General features: G+C 48.4%; 1 protein-coding gene across 3 annotated transcripts in view; it reads left to right on the top strand.

Annotated features, from left to right (window-relative positions):
• The first annotated feature begins 11,933 nt into the window (after positions 1-11,933).
• The window catches only part of ABHD2 (abhydrolase domain containing 2, acylglycerol lipase), a 38,114-nt gene continuing 30,124 nt past the window's right edge, over positions 11,934-19,923 (top strand). The window contains exons 1-2 of one of the 3 annotated variants that reach the window (XM_083870869.1): positions 11,963-12,001; positions 15,482-15,577. The gene's annotated coding sequence lies outside the window, so the exon portion shown is untranslated. Of the gene's footprint in view, positions 12,002-15,481; positions 15,587-19,923 lie in introns of all 3 variants that reach the window. The other 2 variants (XM_083870868.1, XM_083870867.1) reach the window with 2 other exon arrangements.

Here is a 19,923-nt window from a genome sequence, read left to right as displayed (position 1 = left end):
ACAAAGGAAAACTCCAGGTAGAGTTTAACTCCAGTGTAGAGAGAAACAACAGCTGGAAAGCAGGGAGCACACAAGACACAGTACTTGCTTTCGAATAACCCTTCAACCTCAGGGTAATTACTGCTGTGGTGTTCCGAGGAAAACAAGGTCAGGAGGAGGAGTGCACAGGGCAAGATTCCCAGAGCTGTGCACAAGCAACTAGGACAAGGGTGTTTGTTCAGCCTTTTGAGGGGCTACTGCCTGGATTAGTCTCAGAGAGAATGCAAGACCCAGAGGGAGCTGCAGAAAAAGCATCAGCCTCTCTAAAAACAGAAAGCAAAATGTTTTCTTTCTGTCCCCAGAGGCATGAATGCCAATGTCCTAGGAACGTCCATGGGAAAGGATATTAAAAAGCGAGTTGTGGAGGCCAGATGGAGCAATGCTCTCCACAAGGACAGTGCTTCCTGCAAGTACCATGGAGATCTGTAATGGAGATGGGCATCCCATGAGAAACTACACTTGGGAAGTGTCTCTGCTGTCCCAGTGGGCAGAGGGAAGCTCTGGACATGGGCAGCAGAGAAGAGAGAGGAACAACCTGTCAAGGACAGGGAAGAAATGAAGAATAGAGACAGCTCCCACAGGCAAACACCACGCCCGGGCTCCTACAGCCGCCAAGTTTTTGCAAGGGATGGCTCTACTTGAAAGAGTTGGGTAGGTCGAAGGTCAGGCATAATTTCACTCCCTTCTGCAGGGACTACTTAGGCCTTGCTGTTGCAGTATTTACCACTGGGTTTGGTTTCTTCTGAAGGGAGACCTGCCAGATTCTGCTGTGCTTAACCCTTTCCAAGCTGTGCTGATAGCAGATAGCCTGCTTCCCGTAGCTGGGGTGATAAAGAGGAAAATAGATGAAGATGGGGCCATGCATTTCCCTGATGCAATCTTATTTATTTTCCATCTTATACAAAGGTGTTTTCCTGTGAACAAGAGAGGTGAACAATACACAGGTGATCTCTTGCCCAAGCATAAAGCCCCCATCTGTCATAAAACTGACCAGGGTGCGTCTCACGGCTGATGAATGTGCAGTGACAGCTTTGGTATCAGCATAGTTTTATGTTCCTTCCCTCCACTCCCTCTCAGAAACTCAAAGGACCTCTCCCCACCACAATCAGGTAGCAAAGATGCCCCTCCACCCCCAGCAAAGTCCTGCTCAGCCCTTGAATAGATCTTTTTTTAGGCAGCAGCTCCTATTGTTTAAACTATTTGTTCTGTAAAGGAATTCACTGGCTTAGGTCCATCTCAAAAGTCAGCTGTTACACCCCAGGGGGATTCCTCAGCCAAAATGCTCCCACAACACTCCTTGCAACACGGTTTTCCTGTCTCACCCCAGTTTTGAGAGCCCCCAAAATACCCCTGACAGAGGTAGCCCCCATCCTTTGCAGGCACAACTCTTTTTTAGAGTTTAAAATTGTGGTTCAGGCCGCAGCACAAGTCCTGGGAAAGTTTCCTGCCGTGTGGGATCAAGCCTCCCATCCTGCCACACGTGTTAGCCACTCCGAGTGGGAAGGAGAAATGATCTGTGGCACCACAGCAGTGGATTAAGGCCCAGTCTGCTCTTAATCCCTCTAACAGGATAACCAAGGGCTTGTGCCAGCATCTCTAACCTCCTGCAGCCCCAGCCAGCGTCACTGCCCACTGGCCTACCAGCCCATGGTTTCCAGCAGCTGCCAAAAACTTCCACTGGCTGGGACAATCCTTGCATGTAGCCAGACTTCTCTGTTTAGTTTCTTGAGGAACAAAAGGCTTCCACACTCTCTGCCCTTTCCACCAAAAGGGCAACAGTTTCTTTAAACACGGGCTGTACACTTAGGGATGCTCATGTTTAGGAATCGGAAACTTCAGGACTAATGAAAAAACCAAGATACTGAATATCCTTGGGGCATGGAAAGCTCCATAACGCTCCTGAGAGCCCTTCAGGATATCTGAAACCTTCTGATTTAAAAGGAAGAAGGCAAAGGGCAGCACCATTCCCAGGTTTTGCTCCGCTGCCCGCTGCTGATCCTGTCGGAGCTCAGATGAGATTCCAGCCAGTTTAACTTCAAGTCCTTTTCTCTAACCTAAATAAACAAGATTATGCCCAGCTTAGAGCTGGGGTGTCTGTGTAAGGTACTTAATATAAGCACCTTTATATAACCCCCCTCTCTGAATCCTTTGCAGTCTTTAAGGATTTATCCATGCTTATCTCCAGCAGGAAAGGTGTTGCCTTCATCTTCATTTAGCAGATGGGAAACTAAGGGCTGGAGGGGCTGGAGGGAAAGACATATCTCCCTTTATTTTGTCCATCCAAAAGCTAGACATGCAGGATTGGCCTCTTACACACACACCACTCCTCAGCCAGTGGTAACAGCACTACTTCCAAAGGTCATTTGTAAATGCTACAGCAGGAATTACCCTGGGAAATACCTGTCTCCTCACTGATGACGGATTAGCATCGACCTGGGGCCAGGATTAAAGACTTTTGTGGTAGTGGTTCCCTGTGGTGCTCATCTCAGAGCACTGCCCAGGACAGATGGGGCACAGTCCATATCCCAGACTTGCCTTGTCCTCTGTAGCCTGTTGCCTGGGAGCACCAACCTGTAACACGAGCCCATGCTCCATGGAACACCACGGGTGCTTAATGGACCCATGGATTAGAAACTGGAGCAGCCTGACCAGCACCAAGCAGATACCACAGGAAGATAAGCCATGGCTCTTTTGTTCTTTTTCAGGAAGCTCTTCAAAGCTCCTGCCTTGACACAAAGCACTAAATTGTGTGCTTGATAGCATTATTATCCAGGTTCCTCTGATAACGCAGGTTTCTGTGGCAGGTTTCTGTTCCTCACCCTGTTACCAAGCTCACAAGACCCTTCCTTACTCAAGACACCAATTTGATGCCTGTGCTTCTGGCATGTACTTGATGGAAGGTCCTCCAATGCCTGCAGGGCTTAAGGCAAGTTCACAGTCTGATTAAACACGGGGCCTGATGGCGCTAATGCTGTATGAATATGGAACAGCACTAATGAACTCTAACGAGCTAGACCACAGGGTTTGTTTGCAGGAGCCCAGAACCTGTCCTACCGGCTGGTGGAGAAGAGGCAGTTTGCTCATTACTGCACGCTCCCCTCCCGCCCATCCATGCCGAGAGAGGCTCTGCCCAGGTGGAAGCCTTATTAATTTGTAAAGTTGTCTTTTGATCTCTGTATCTTGAAGCATAACAGGAAGGTTTGAACTCTGCTCGTCCACCCACCCTCTCCATGCCTCCTGCTTGCTCTGATCCCCCAGAACCTGGCAGGCAAGGGGAGAACTGCCACAGCTCTAGGATTCACTTCTTCCTGGAGAGAAGCATATTTGTGGCCTTCTAAAACACACTTCAGTAGCCACAACCATGGCTGATGTAGCAGGAAAGCATCAGTCCCTGCACACCTTCCTCTCTCTCACACAGACACCTGACCCTGTGAGGGAATCCAGGGTGATCACACCTCAAAAGCAGCTCCTTAGTCCCTTGGTTCCCCCAGGCCAAAGCAGCTCTCGGAGTCACCTGGAGCCACTTGTGTCCCTAGGTGGAGAGGGTGGAGACCATTGATGCAGGATGCTGGCTCCTGTAGGACCTCTGCTCTGGAAGGAAGTTCCTAGTGAGTGGTGCCTTCCACTGGAGGTGCTGCAGGAGCTCCTGTGCTGGCTAAGAGCCATACATCCCCCTCACCCCGTGACCCATCAGAGCCTTCCCCTTATGATTCTGTCTCTCTCCCATCCTGGATCGACCCTGCACTGCTGGCACAAGAGTTGAAACTCCTTCTCAACCACTTCCTGCCCCTTGGGCTGCAGCCTCCAAAGCCGCAGCGGAAACCGCAGCAAGAGCTTGTTTGGCACCGCGGTCTGTGTCCACGAGAGCCTGCTCAGCCACTCGGTTATTCCTCTCCAATGGCTCCTCCTTCCCTCAAAAGGAAATAAAAACAAGCTCCAAGCCAGATATGTGTCCTCAATGAAACCCATCTGTCAGAGCCATCACCACGGTCTCAATGGGCTGTTGCCTGGTCAGGGTGTCCAGCCCCGCCATGGAGAAGCACACGTAGCCAGTCCCAGGGGCAGCACGCACCCAGGGGGACACGAGGCTGGAGCAGGGGATGCCACGGGATGGCTGGACAGCTGTGTCCTCCTAGAGCGCTCTGCCTGGGGCTGTGCTACCTCCTTTCTCAGCAGCGACAACAACTTCCAGGCAAGGAGCCAACTGATAGCTCTGCACATCCACAGATGTCTCCGTACAGTTCCCATACACACTGTTTGGAGTGGGGAAGAGCTCCCCAGAAGAAACAAGAGTGGGCTGATGGGCAGGGGTATTCACCCAGCTCCCCTACCTGCTTCACAAATTTCCCCCAAGGGATATTTCCTAGCACTTAGTTGTGTGACCCTTGTAAAGTCTCCCAAGTGTTTCTCCCTCCCTGCTAGGAGGTTTATTCTAATATGTTTTTACAATATGCATTCAGTTAGTCATACCCCATATGTCCTCTGCAATCACCCCTCCTTCTCAGTGGGATCTCCCATCACACCAACTACTTTGTCCAGCCTCCAACAGAGCCTTTATTAGAGCGTGAACCCATTTGCCTTCTGCCATCAACACCCCCTCCAGGCATTTTCGCATTTCACTGTTCCCTCTCACCTCCTTGTCCTGCCCCACAGACCGGTTAATAAGAGTAGATCCCACCTATTCTGCATTCTCCCAGTGTTCTTAGAGAGGTAAGCAGCTGCAGCTCCAGTGCTGAGTCCCTCTACATGTCCCCAGCTGGCAATGGGCTCCTGCTCTGAGAGCCCAGCAGTAAAACCAGTGATTCTTACTGCAGACATCCAGAGTAGACACAGAGTGGAAACATGTGGGTTCAACAGCCCCTCAGCTCCTAAGAGGGCTTTGCAGCCTATCACAGCATTCCCTTTGGTCCATCTTCTAGGCTGGGTTTGTTTGTACCTCTTTAGGATGTCCCCCAGGGACCTACAGATGCAGCCCCAGCACCTCCATTGGCACATGTGGTGGGGCCAGGGCAGTTATTAGGGGCTTGTGTGGTAATCTGTTCCAATCAAGGAAGCTCTCTTTCAGTCCTTGCTAACCCACCTCAGGACTGAGGTAGAAAACAGAAGGGAGGTCACCTGCAACAAGGTCTGATGTGCCTCATTTCTGTGAGCAGGGCTGGCCTCTTGACATTGTGCTGTAAACACCACTCACCTGAAAGAACCCCAGAACCTCCCCATGGCCCAGAGGGAGGTGCAGTCCCTTTAGCTGTGAATCGTTTGCAGTCTTCCTCCTCTGTTGTCTGCCTGCATCTTCTCACTTTTGGTAGGTCGTTTTCTGTAAGACCTGAGAACGCAAAAACCAATCTACCTGCGCTTCCTCCTGCTCCAGCTACGCCTGCACATCTGCCCCACCTGCTGCAGGCAGGCAGGGAGGGAGAGCAGCTCTGCCAGCTGTGAGGACAGTGACCCCAACCACAGGGCGGGCAGCAGGGCTGTGTTTTGCAGAGCACGTGCAGCCCCACGCCGGAGGCACGTTTGCTCCTGCCGCCTGTGGTTCCTGGCAGCCTTTCCAGGGAGCAGCCCTCGGCTCACTGAGCTGCTTGTTCGCGACCGTGTCGTGTTTTTGCCCGGGCTTGCAGCTGCCTGTCAGCTGCTGTACAAACACAGCCCTGTCTCCCGTGCTCCCCCCGGCCTCTTCTCACTCCTCAGCTCTGCTCTTTGTGGTGCTCAGGATTAGCCACACCTCAGCTGGGTAAACAGGAGCTGATCCTGCCCCATCAGCCGGGGGCTTTGCAGCCTCAGCTGCCGCAAGCAAGAAGTGCTCCTTTATTTTTCTCCCAAGTAAATCTCCCTTTCATCATTCAGCAGATCTGAAGCCCTTAATTGGACACAGCAGTGGATGTGATCCTCTGCATTGGTTTCATCTTCTATTTTCTTTTTTTATCCTTTTATTTTCTATCTTTACCCTTCTATTGCCTGCTTTTGTTCCACTCAGCTTTCTTATCTTCTGATCTGTTCCTCATTTTCTCACTCCTTTTACCCACTTTTTGCTTTTACACCCATCTGAGAAAAGCCACCCTTCCCTTCTGTATGTCACCTTCTGGGTGCTAAATAATGAATCATTCTGCTCTGAAAAAAAAGCCCTGGAGGTTGGTTGTAATTCCAGCGAGCACCTTCGTCTTCATCTCAGCTCAGAGGCAGCATTCCTAGCAAATTTTTACCTGGCTCTGAAGGGATGCTGGGCAGGGAAGGAGGAGGACACCCATTCCCTGCAGCACAGCACCCTCTAGCCTCCGCCGGGGCGCTAGCTCTTTCCTGAGCTGGAAGGAACAAAGGACCTTCACCATCATCACTCAGCCATGCATCCTCCCATCCTGCCACACTCCCTACACGTCCAGCCCCGCACAGCTCCGACAAAATCCTCCTGCAGCATTACTGCCACATCTCAGGATGGATTTAATGGGAACTCTGGAGGACAGGACCTCAAAGCTGGTCCACTCTGAGGAGACATGTGGCAAATCAGACGTCATTTCCCAAAAGTTGAGACATCAATTTTGCAAGGTGGAGCCTGAAATGAGCCAAGGTGGAGTCAGCCTGGAGATGGGGTCATTACACAGTGTCAGCAGCAGCAGGAAATACCGTTTATTTCCTCCAGCCAATGCAATACTTTAACTCAGAGGTGGCACAAAAGGAAGTGCTGCTCCTGCAGAGGCAGGTGAGGTCAGCCAGAGGAATGGAGTGCAGTAGCTCTGAAGTTGCTTTGTTTTCTTGGGACACTGTTCTGCAGCCTTCCAGGTGCCTGTGCATGGAAAAGGGTGGTCACCCCCAGCTCACCCCTGGCCATAGTGGCAGACCTTCACTGCTTGGCTGTGACTGCCAGTGCATCTCCAGGAAGCCACCAGGCAGATGGGGATGCTCTGGATTAGCCTTTCATCCCAGCCATCCCACTGCTCTTTGCAGCTTCCTGCTCACCTACCCACTTTGCCAAACCATGCTCCCGTGGACCCCAGCAGCCTCACCCACAACACACCTCCCTGCACCAGCACCAAGCCTGTCTCCTCTCTCTCACTCCTGCTTTCCTTCTACACCTCCAGGAAACAGAGCTCTGGCTCTCTGCTCCCAAACACCATCACTCATTCTCCCCAGTCACGACTGTAACCATTTCTTTTGTAGTCAACATCATCCAAACACTGTTGTGTTCTCCCTCCCTCCCTCCCTCCCTCCCAGATCTATCCCAACTCCCACTATTTTGGCACAAAATCAATCTTCCGCCTCTGCTCAATTTACTTCCATGAATATTGCTCTCTAGGAAAAGGCCCTTCCCCACTCCTCAGGCAGTACTAAAATTTGGATTTTTACACGGGGCTGCTAATCCCATTGTTCACTTCACTGAGCATTTCAGTTTGCAGGATTGCAACTCTGCATTCTCCTCAGGCACCACTACTTCTATGGAAACTTTTCCACACAAAGCCTTTCGCAAGCAGCCACTGAAAAAATCCCCATAAAACTGTGGCCTTAACAGACACCCTTGCCAGCTTTCTGAGGCGGGACAATCACAGTCTTTCCAGACTCTAACCTCGGGAACACACTGTAGTGGCAAATGTCAGACAGACCACTTGGGATTAAACAGAAGACCAGTGGTTTCCTTTATTCAGTATGACATTTTGGAAACTCTCCAGGAGAAGCTCATAGATCCTTCTGGCCCCAGTACATCCATTTGTCTGAATCCATCCTGCTTTCCCTCACAGACACCCCCTCTCCCTGCTCTCACTGCCTGCCAGACAGACACCTGCTGCTCTGTTGTCACCTTCCCTGCACAGAACCTGCCTGCTTCTGCAGGTGGCTTTGGGGACAGGTGACACACCAAAGCAGTGCCTGGCTCCTGCAGCTGTATCTTAAGTTACCAAAATGTGTGAAAGGGGCAGAAACGGCTCTAACTGAACAAGAGGTGGCATTAGAGGTGGCTGCAGGGACCAGGTCTACTCAGCCTGGAAGATTTTGATGCAGAAGATATCCTGAAGGTAGGAATTTCACCTAACTATACTCCCTGGAAAATTCAGTAGTGTTGTGGCACAGACTCCTTTCAGGGAGATACAGATGGATCCTTCTCCGAGACCACTGAGTCTGTTTGTGGAGTCAGGCAGGGTTCAAGTGCCATGGAGCAATCAAAAGCATGACCAGCAGCACTGCTGATGCCAGGGACTGGTTCTCAAAACCTCTTCCTCTGCCCAGCAGCTGTGGCTGGATGTGGGATGAAAGCAGTGAGCTGGCTGCTGGGAAACTGTGGACAGAAGCAGCAGAACACAGCCTGGTAAAATGCTCAGCTCAGTGGCATTTCTCTTTTGGCCTAAAGAATTTGGGAATGCAGCAGCCCATCTGCTGTGAAATGATCAGTGAAGCTCTCTTTATAAGCAGTCTGAGCCCTCTTGGGTTTGGGAGAAAAACAAAAAAAGTGAGTCAGAAAGTCTCTAGCAATGACTGTCAGCCATTAGAGGAGACCAGAGCCTGTGGTCTAGAAGGGACAAAAAGGTGGACAGCAGTACCCGGAAGGGCTGAGGTCAGTCACTTCAGTTCTATAATTAGGAAATAAATAGCATGCTAAATAAACCCAGAGTGGAAGCTTTTGAGGAGTGTGACAGAGATGAAGTTGGCAAGGAGCAGCTGAATGAGAATGTGATGGAAAAATACTGATCAGGTGGGCCACGTGCCACCTCCCCAGCTGGTTTGTATGATGCAGCCATTCTCCTATCCCTGGCACTTGCCTCCGTATGTTGCCAGCTCCTAAGGACAGAGCCTGGTCTATTTAGAGCTCTGCAAAGTGCCCATTACTCTTTTAGACACCATTTTCAGCAAATATGTAAGAGTCCAAAGAGCGCTGTGCCTCCAGATCCAACAGGCTCAGGAACAGCACGGCTCAGCAGCCCACGAGCCAAAGCCTCACTGGCACTGCAGGGAAGGCAGAGCAGGAGAAGAGGAAAAAGCATTGCCTTTATTTCCATCTGCAAAGCTTTTTTGTGCTCACATGTCACTGACAGGCACTTTGCTTATTTTCAACTGGCAATCAAACTCTGCCTAAGAGGTGTTTTCCTTTTTGCTCCCACTACACACTGCCATCGATGAACACCCTGATGTTTCCTCTGGCAAAAAGGTTTCCTCAGGGGTGCAAAGTCCACAGGAGTCCTTCAGCACACAGCACATTTGCTGAGCAGGAGAAAAGCTGGGCATGGGGAAATGAAGCAGAAAAAGAGTTCAGAGTTGTGGCAGCAACAGCCAAAAGAGAGAGGGATGTGAGGAACAAAAGGTGATTGTCACCACGGCTTTGCACGGGGGTGTCTCAGGCTGGTTCAGCAGCACGTGGAGTTCTCTCTGCCTGGTACCTTTCCAATTGCTGCATTAAAAAAGGTGGAATTTTCATCAGGTTTTTTTTTTTTTTTGCCTCTCTGTACAGAGGTAATTGCCTGCCCAAAGCACAAGGCAAAGCTGCGTTCTTTCTGTGCTTACAGTTTCCAGCATGTACATTTATCCCCTTTTGCAGTAGCCACACTGCTCAGAGGGATCCTCCTGTCTCCAAAGGGTGTTCCTGGACACTCCCATCCCACCTCTCAGCAATGACAGCAGGCAGAAATATTTGCTGGGCTGAAGCAGCTAAATCCTTCCCTAGAAGGCCCATGAAATGAAGCTCAGCTCTTTCCAGCACTCTTGTTTTGTGGATTGCTCAGGCTCCTGCTCAGATAGCATTTTCTGAGTATGACCTGTTTACTGTGAGTGGCACAGCCTTGCTCCTGGCTCTGGGCCAGAGCACTCCACCCAGGCACAGGACTGCTCCAGCACCAACCCTGCAGAGCCCACCAGCACATCGGCCAGAGTAACTCCCCACACCGAGGGAGGGCAGCTTCCTTCACAAGCCACAGCTCACCCGCTGTTTTAACAGCCCAAAGTCTGATTTGCATTCCCAAAATGCGCTTGCTTCCTCCCAGACATCCCTGCTCCCACGCTACAAGGTGCAGCTGGAACCCCTCAACACTGCCCAGAGTAAGACATGGATGACTTGCACTGGTTCTTCCCTCCCTTTCTGGAGACACAGCACCTTTTCCATCACTTCCCTCCTTGCAATCAGCACAGCTCAGGATTTTGACTCCCACTGCCACAGCCACCTGTAAATCTATGCTGTCACCTCTTCAGTGTTCACCTGTCCTCAGCAAGAAGTGAGCAGCAAGTTTGGTTTGCTTTGTTTTGTGACAGGTCTGTAACAAAGCTCTCTTCTAATAGCTGAGCTTCTCTCAGGTCTGAGAAATCTCCAACAGTCTCAAGGACGTAAAACAAAAGCCTTGCTTGGAAGCTCAGCTCCAGTTTGAGGTGTGTTTTCCTGCCTGGATCTGTTTTTTCCTGCCTGGATCAAATGGTGAAAGAGCTAAAGTACACCTGGAATCAATTGGACTGCAATTTTCCGTAATCAAACTCAAACACATTCCTCAAATACTTAGTTGAGTCTGATACCGGATGTTTATCTGCTGAGCCTATCTGTTAACTCGATCACAAGCATAACTCAAGCTGCCTTGAGATACACCAAACCTCAGCCCAGCCGAGCCACTGACAAATTTAGCAACCATAAACCCTGGGTATTTCCACAAGGTTAATTAAAAGATAAGGAATACAACTCTGTTTGACTGAGTGGTGTGGGATCACACCTGTAGCAAGTGTGGAGGAGAGGAGGATACTGTTTCTTCTGCCACCTTCATTCCAGAATTTCCCTCTCTGCGCTTACCCAGCGCTCCCTCCTTCCCTGTGACTCAGGCTACAGCAGTTACTCATCTCTCCACGTACACAGCGCCCTGGAAAATGTGACTTGCTCTTTGAGAGCCTTCTCCACGTAGGAAGCTCCAACACCCAGTAAACAGAGGAAACAAAATATCTGAAATGAGAGGAAGGATTTTTCCATCCAGTTATATAAAGCAACCATTAACACAGCTCAGAATGGTTGATGTTACCAGCAACATAACGCATGGCTCTTCTAGAAGAATACAAAAACAGTAGGTTTATAAATATCGCATTGTGGACAGTTTTGTATTTTATCATTTATTTTCCTCCAGTGCCTTTCAGATGGGGTAGGGTCCATCTCCGAGTGGATTTCACTGTCCCAGTCACACATCCCATTTGGTGGGACGATGCTGAGCACTCTGAGGGACCAGGGAAGACCCTTCAGTGCTGCAGGCACAGCCCAGGGGTGATCCCAGCAGAGCTGCCCTGTGGGCCCAAGATAAACAAGCCCAGCGTGTGGGGGGCCCAGACACCATTTTTCATGTTCGAAGACACTAAAACATGCAGCATTATGTAACCAGCATCTAGCACCGGGTACAGCACACGGCCTGTCGGGCAGCCTGGAGGGATTTTTGGTCCTCGAGACCACCGAGCTCCGTGTCACTGAGGAGCGACCGTGTGCTTCAGCTGGAGCCGCTCTCCAGGCTGCGTGCCCCACATCACAATGGCTTTGGCGGCAGGAGCGCGGCGTGCGACGGACTGAAAATGCGGCTGAGGCAGAGGCTGAGGCAGAGGCTGAGGCAGAGGCTGAGGCAGAGGCTGAGGCAGAGGCGGCCCCCAGCCCTCACACCCACCCAGCCCCCAGGCCCCGCTCTGTCATGGCAGCGCCACCGCTGTCCCCGCCGCCGCCGATGGCCCCGCCCCCGGCCCGCCGCCGCCAATCACTGTCCTCTCCCTGACTGACAGGTGCCACTGCCATTGGAACCGCGGTGTTCCGCCCCCCGCTCCTTCTCCAGCCAATGGCACCCGCGCGTCAGTGATGGGGGACTCGTTCTCAACTGGCCTTGGGACCAATCGACGCGCTGGCCTGGACGGAAGCGGCGCGGCGGTGGCCAATGAGAGGGCGAGGGCGGCCGCTAAAGGGCAGCGGGCGGCGGGGCCGCGGCAGACGGGCGGGAGCGGCGGCGGGAGCTGTCGGGGGCTTCGCGCCCGGCCGGGGCTGCAGGTGAGGTGGGGGCGTCCGGGAGCCCCTTCCCGCAGGGCTGAGGGGACGGCCGGGCCTCCTTCCCCTTCCTCTCGTCAGGCCTGGGGGGTTGCCCTGCGGCCGGGTCTGTCCCTGCCCAGCCGCCGTCCTGCCGTGCACTGTCTGCGTGCCCGGCCCCGCGTGTTTGTTGCCCGAGGGGGAGCTGGGGATGGCCCTCGGTGGGGCTGTGGCGGTCCGTGTCCGGTCCTGTCGCGGTTCTCCCCGACGTTGGAAGCTGTGGGAGGTGGTGGTGCGGTGGCAGCTTCCACTTTTGGTCCCTGAGCAGGGCAGGAGCCGGGTGGGAGCAGCGCATCCCTGTGCTCGCAGGGAGGGAAGGCCGGAGTGGGATGCGATCGGGAGCTGAGTGCGGGGCAGAGGGTGGTCCTTGTGTGGATGAGAGCCAGGAGGATTGTGACTCCTGTCAGGTCACATTGCTCCCGCTAAGTGAGGCTCTTCCCTGGTGCTCACGCTCCAAGGTCCTGACCCTGCTACGAGCATCTTCCATCAGCTCCAGGCTGCCCTTTGTTGCCTGCTGTGTACCTGCCTGTTACCCTGTGTGATGGGACTGCTCCATCCTGCACCTTCAGCTGCAACTTATGAATCTCCAGCGCAGGATGTGTCGATGTGTCTATCACAGTTGATGAGTTACAGCTGCTGAGATCTCTCATCTGGTGCTAACTTGTTTGCAGGGGTATGTCAGGAGCAGCTTTATTCATGCAGTTATGGCTGGAAGGATTGCATTCTATCCTTGCATTCTCATGGAGGTTCCCTCAGAGAATTCTTAGCAGCTTCCTCTTATTGTTGATGAACAATTGTCACTGGTCTGGCGAGTACTAAAGATTCCTGTCAGCCTCTTAGATTGCTTTTTGGCTTTCACAGCACTGGTGCATCCTTCTGTAACAAATGTTCCTGGCTTATTAGTCAGCTAACTGGTACAGTGTGTTCATCTTACATGCCTTATTTATCAATTATTATCATGCTCAGCTGTGTTCATAATATTGCTGAAGTTGACATGTTCTAGTTCCTGCTGATATGGTGTTCACAAAACACTCAGTTCAGTTGTTTGCGTATGTGGTATCTCATTTTCAGACTTTCTTTGATAATGTGTGTTTCTTGTGCAGGGAGTTTTGTTATTGACAGGTAGTCTTGGGTTGCTGTCTTATCTTTCATGTGCCACCTTCTCTATGAGGTGCTTGCGTAGTCCTGCTATCACAAAAGAAGTTTCAATAGCTTCTCTTATCTCTTCTTATATCAGTGGACATGCAGCCATTCTTCCTATTCTAGACATCATTTACTTTGGTTTCAAAGTCAAGAGCAAGAACAGGAAGGATATGAAAAGAGAAGTAAAAGCTAGTGTTTGAGTTCTTCCATTCTCCTGTCCTATTCTTAAAAATAATTGCTTTTGCATGGTGATCCTCTGTGTTACTGAGTGAATTAGCTTACCTAAGATTGTGCCAGGCTGTCTTTTTCAGGTGTGGAAAAGATGTGGATTAAACCTAAATAAGACCTTCTATCTTGCAGAATTGTTTCTGAAGAAGTCAAACTTAAAAGTTAACTTGTTCTACTCTTCCTGTAAAAGCTGTATTTCTCTATTCAGGGAGAGAATAGCAGCTTAAACTCTTAGTGTTTCATAAAGCTCCTTTATTAAACTTGTTATGTGAAAACTCAGAAATTAATACATTGAAAGAGTTGTTCTGGGATGTGGCACTGAGAAGGAAAGATGGCAAAATAACATCCTTTGACCTTGAACAGACATCTGAAGATGTTTTCTGAGTCTACTAAGTTCCAGCTATACTCCAGATGGGACTTGGTGTAGGATAGGAAAGGGCTGCTTTAGAGCAGTGAGATCCCTGGGTGCTACTGGATTTACATTGTCCTGTTACCTCTCTTCTTCCATATCTCTTTCCTCTTCATCCAGACTTTCACACTGCCAGCTTTGACAGAACTTGGATTTAGCTAACCAAAACCAGGATTTTTCAGTCTCTGGTAGGAGTGTTAGTGCTGTGTTCTTGTAATTCCTACTGAAAGGTGCAAAGACCAGCCTGAAACTGGTCACTTGGACTTTTCAGCAAAAGCCTAAACAATCATAGTTTGTTAGTACTTCAGAGTCTTTATCTCCACTTCTGAGTTTCTCTAGAAGAGTGTTTCATGATGTCTTATAGCTGAGTTGATGTTCTTAATGTGCTATAGATCAATTGATTTTCTATGCAAGTATTTCCCCTTCTGCCTATATACCTTGCAAAGCTTAAGCTTATATGTGGCTAAACGTCTGATCAAACTCAGCTGATTGATTGAATTTCAATTGATTTCATTTCAGTGTGCAAGGGCACACTGTCCTTTCTGTGGAGAAGCAAAGTCCCACTTGCCCAGCATACATGGGTGGCAGTGATGGTACTCTGGGGCAGCTCTCTTAGCCTTTTCTGGCTCTGGGAAGGCTTCTACACCCAAGGGCTTATCTTTCCTTCAGCTCTCTCAGTTGACTCAATAATAAAGATTGTCTCTGACTACCAGCTTTACTATGCCAGTATCAGGCAGCAGTAATTGAAAATGCTTTGCAAAGCAGTTTAGTACACACCAGGTGCTTGAAATGTCATCGTGCCTGAGCTCTTAGAGGTAATGGCAGTGGAAGGCACTGCCAGACTTGGCAGAGAACAGATTTTTGTCTCTATCTCTAGACTGACCAAGGAGTGCAGTTGCCTATTACTATCTCTGCTGTTGAGTAATGCTTCTATTTCTCCTTATCATGGGTCAAGTCTGACTAAAATAAATGGCATTGACAACTTCCTCTGCTAATATAGGTTGAACACCTGCAAACATCAAAGTTTCCTGAGATGTCTCATGTCTTATTTGCAAGTAACTGAGCTATAGCCCTATCCAGGGCATTGAGTACTCAAAAGGTATAGTACAGGCTCCTTATAGGAAGGGACAAGTGACTGCTGCTGAGAGGCTCACTGTTAAGTTGTCCTGCTTCTAAACTTACCTCAAAGCAGCCTCAAAGATGCTTTTATATAGAGCTGCAGGGTCCAAAAAGCTTGTGCAAAGAGGGTTCAAGCCTGGCTCTCCCTTATCTAGAACACCCAGTTCTGTGAAGTGCCCGTTGAGCATATGTGAATGTGAAGGGTTGTACTAAGTGAAATAAGCACATGCACAGTCATTTACAGTGACCCTCCTTGGAAGAGGTAAGGACAAAATGTCCTAAATCATGAACTTTTAATACCCCTAGCCTGTCACTCTGATTCAGCAGGGGACAGGGCAATGTAGCTCTTTGCACTTGGAATTGCTGGTGACTGCTGTAGTGCTCCAAAACCTCTCTTTAAGTTGTAGTCTGGGCAAACCTGAATATTCAGCAGTGGTGGTAGCTGTGTGTTGGTCATCCCCTGTCTCTTTGTGTGCAGGTTTTTTGTCCTGAAGTGCTTTTGCTTAATTTTCAATGTATTTGTGTGAGTTACGTTACTCCTCTAGTGCAAGCCTTCTATCTATCATGGGCAGGCTGTGAGAGAATGACTCTGCAAATCTTCTGCTCCCCTGTGGAGAGGAGCTGCTCGTCAGGGGAACAAAGTAAGCAAGGTATTTAAAGACCTCAGTGAAAAACAGCACCTCAGCTTTTCATTGTGTTCAGTATAGGTGTTTTCAGACTGCTCGAACTGGACCATTCTCAAATAAAGTTCTCTTACCTGTGTTGTGGTTTGTTATAGGTGGGCTTTCCCTGCTGTGTGTGGAGTTTGTTCCCCACTTACTCAACCCTCTAGCTGGGCAAACCGCTGTGATGTGCTTGGACTTTGAGCTGTTCCTCCAGCGTGTTCAGCTGAGCTCTGCGGCAGTGTGGGAATGGAGGGGTTGGAGTCAGAGGATAAATGAGGCTTTAACAATGTGATGCTTCAAAATATAATGAAGGAATAGAGCAGACTTCCTTGAAGAGGGTTGGTCTATAATGCAGTTTTTATTAGCTCACTTAGCTCTCTGTGGCTTGATTCCAACAGCATTCCCTCAGCTACTGAGCATGGTTTGTTGGGTTCTCTACAGCCTGTTTACTCCATTCCTTCCCTTGAGCTTAGTGCTGCTCCCTGGCACAGTTATGTTGGTAGGCAAGGGACACCTGCTAATGCTGTAAGACTCTGGAAAGGTGTTGCCCAACATTTCTCTGTACCTTAAAGTTATCTTTACCTCTTCCACGAGGACCTGAAGCTTTGCCTTGTTGTTACATAACATAGTGGTTAGGGAGACAGTCTCAAGTCTCTTCACTTTATCTCAAAGGAAAGGTTCATGTTATTTGAGCAAACATAACTATTTGAATTATGGCAATTAATTGATTTCTGTGAAGTCAGAGTCTGATCCTGTATTGGTTTAATCATGTTCATGAGATGTGTACAATAAAAGCTAATGCAGAGGTTTTCAAACCATTTGACACAAACAGGAACCAGGATAAGGTGACATAACAAGGACTCTACATAGCAACCTTGGGTAATGTATCAAAGTTGCTTGTCCTGAAGTAGAACAATTTCTGATAAGTTAAAATGATATTGTGGGGAAACAAAAGGCAGTTCCTGTAGTTATAAGGAAGTGAAAACCAAGGCTCATTTGACTGTAAATTAACCTTCTGGGAGAAGTGAGAGTGCTGAAGAACCTTTGGCCCACTTGGCTCTAGATTTATTCTTGGGTGCATTTCTAAGAAACATGCCTTGGGATGTACACCCAGCCCTCTGAGATGCTTGGCTTCTGCTCTGAAGGTATAGAACTCCTCAAGGGCAAGGTGAAAAGCTCTAGTTCAAGGCACCTGTCTTTCCGACTGTGCTGGTGGTTCCTTGTGCTGTGAACTTTATCCCAGTAACCTCACAGTACCTCTAAACTTAGAATGAGCCAAGTATTGTAACTGATGAAAAGGTCAAGTTCCAGTGAAGGCACCAGCCAAGAATTTTTTTTTGAACAGGATGTAAACAATACTTGCTGGTTTCTGTTGTTGCTGGTTTCTGTACTTGCCAACCAGCCAGATCCTGGCCCTGGGTATGGCTCTGGCACAGGGAGGGGTTTGCACTGAGAACTTCAATAGACTGTTCAAATAGTGTTGTTTTAAGTGTCCTTGTGATGGGGCATGTCAGTGTGCCCTCTTTATTTGGAGATAAAATCTATCACATGTTGGACAACAAACCCGTGGTGGGCTTTGCCAAACTCCTGAGGACTGCACTTTATCTCCCATTGCCACATCTAACCCTAAACTTAAGTGCCTTAAGTGCTCAGCTAATTCTTAATTATACTCTCTGTGCATTGAAGTCTGAGACTTAGCTGGCTCTTTTAAATGGCCAGAAGTACTGAGTGATGCATCAAGTTCTCAGTATTTGCTTCTGACATGTTCTCTGAGCCACACTGAAGGTAATGGGAGGTTCTGCCCTGGGTGAGCTTGGGCTGGGTACATGCCAGTCTCAAGATTAAGTGGTGTTATGACTTGGTTTATGTGCTTAAACTGATGAGGCATAGTATTGGTGTGGCCCTAAGATACTTGTGTCTGTGTAATTTTCAGGGAACAAAGCAGTTTAGGCTTAACACTTTGTTGTAAAAACAAAGTCATTTTTTATGTAAGTGCTGGGTAAAAGACAGGATATGGAGCTGTGCCATAAAACTTGAGGCTTTCTTTGAGTCCACTTGCACAGGTTCTGTACTCACGTAGTTTGTCTTCTAGTGCTTAGTCTGGCAGCTTTTTCTATCAGGACACATGCTTCAGGGCCTTTCTCAAGTGTATTCATCTTCATCTGCATGGTCTCTAAACATCGTCCTCTGCATTTAAACTGTTGAAAGCTCAGCAGTGTGACACTTCCATGCACTTCCTGGAGTGACATTTGAGTAATATGCTGGCATAAAATTTGTCTGTTTAAAAAACTGTGCAGTGCTCTCTTTTTACCCTTTCCTTAATAAAGTTCCTTTCGCCATAATGGGGTTCTAAATAACTTACCTGGTAGTGACAAGCCTGTACCTTCTGGGTTTGCAGTGTACCTTTCAGAGGAGTCATTAGCTTTGGCTGATATTAAGGATTATTAATTTCCTGGAAACATTCCATAAAGAACTAACTTCAACCTTCCTCCTTAAAAAGGTGGGGGGAAAGAAACCACCACCTTATTTCTGATCCCAGTCTGCTTAGGCACAACACTTTAAAGTGGGTTTGCTTTCCTCTTGTCTGATATACTTGCTTTCAGAGTTTTATTCCCAAGCAGACACCAAAACATATGAAACCAATCGAAGAAATGTCTGATATGTTAGTTATCAAAGTCTGCCTGTTTAAATTTGCCAGAAATTGTCTCTTTGGCTCTTCTGAGTCCTAGTGGGTAAGAGTATTACTCTGCTTGGTAAGCTGTAACTGAATAGGAAAGGGAATTTTAAAAGACTCTCACTGTTGGCCAGGCATGTTTGCAGTGTTTTGGTGTCCAGCTGAGCTCTGAGAGCATCAGTGAGCCAGAATGCTGAGGGGTGGGGAGGTATCCATGAGACTTTTGTACCAAGCTGCCCTTCCTGGAAATGGCATTTCTTCAAGATTCTTCAGTCCATGTAATGGAGAATAGAATATCTCCTTAGCAGAGCCCCTTTCAAGGAGGCATCTGCTCTTTGTGTTCCATATAGCTGCATCCTTGCATTAGCCCAAAGTATTTCTAATGCTTCAGTGGAATAAATGAGTCTGCCAGGCTTTCAATGGCTTGTTAAAAGGCCTGAGGAGGGAGGATCCTGTGGGAATGGCTTCCTTTAATATCTTTGCTTTTTTAATGTTGACTTTCCAGTATGAAGAGTCAGACTCTGTTTCTGTGGGTGGAGGAGCTGTAAAGTTTGGTAGCTCCCAAATGCTGTGTGTGCCATGTTGAGTCACAGTGACTTCTGTCCCTGGCAGTTTCCTCTCCACAGGAAACCTGGAACCAAAATGTGTAAAGGTCTTGGATTTGTTGATAGCTGTGCATTCACTTACTGTACAAATGAATATTTTGATGATGGCTTTCCCAAAACCCCAGTGTTTTTGAAAGGTTACACAAAGAATTTGCTGTAGCTCTACTGGTTTTTTGTTGTACTTGTGTCTGTTTCTGTGTGGAAAGGGTGAGACTTGGGATTTTTTTTTCTTGTTATACTTGTAGAGATGAAGTGCACACTGTTAACAGTAATGCTGAAATGTTTCCTGTAACACAATTTTCAGCTTTTTGTGATGAAAGGGCAAGTGAAAAGACAAGAAGTCCAACACTCACTTTCCAGTGACTGATTTTAAAATTTTTCCTCAGTTAAAATTGGGACTTAACAGCATTGCTTGAGAGGACTGCAGGTTTTGGGGCTGTCACGTCTGTAAGTGATTTTTTTTAAAAAAAAGTAAGAATTGTGCAATTGAGATGCTTCAAAATAACATCCTTGGGGCCAAGAACTTCAACTTCTTTGGGTTCTTCAATGTGGGTCTCAAATGCTTTGAAGGAAAGGCTTGATTGCTTCCATTGGTATGCTTTTTGGTAAGTTTCCCTAGCCTGCCAGAAGTGAATCCATCATTTTATACATGGAAAAAGCCAAATGTTTGGCTGTATAGATTAGTGCTGCCCCAGTATGAGGAGATTCTAGATTAAAATTTGTCTGGCTCAACCCTGTGATTATCTATGGGATGTTTTTTGTGTGGTGGGGTTTGTTTGCTTATTTAACAGACAATTTTATTGGGTCAATGCAAAAAGGGTTTAACAAAACAGAAGCAAGGTGACCTCATCCCAGCTGGTTAAAGAGGGAGACATTTGTCCTGTGTGATTAGAGGCAAAGCTCAAATCCATTTTAGTAAGCTAAACCCTTAAAATTTTAGAGCTGAGTGCCTTGACTCAGCCTTTGCAAATCTGCCCTGGCTGAGACAGGTCTGTTTAGGTCTTCAGAAATACCAGACTTTAGAGGATGTGCCTCAAGGAACA

The sequence above is a fragment of the Zosterops lateralis genome, assembly GCF_965231275.1.
Source record: "Zosterops lateralis genome assembly, chromosome: 13".
Taxonomy (NCBI): domain Eukaryota; kingdom Metazoa; phylum Chordata; class Aves; order Passeriformes; family Zosteropidae; genus Zosterops; species Zosterops lateralis.
The sequence above is the reverse complement of the archived record's forward strand: the minus strand, read 5'-3'. Positions and strand labels throughout refer to the sequence as shown.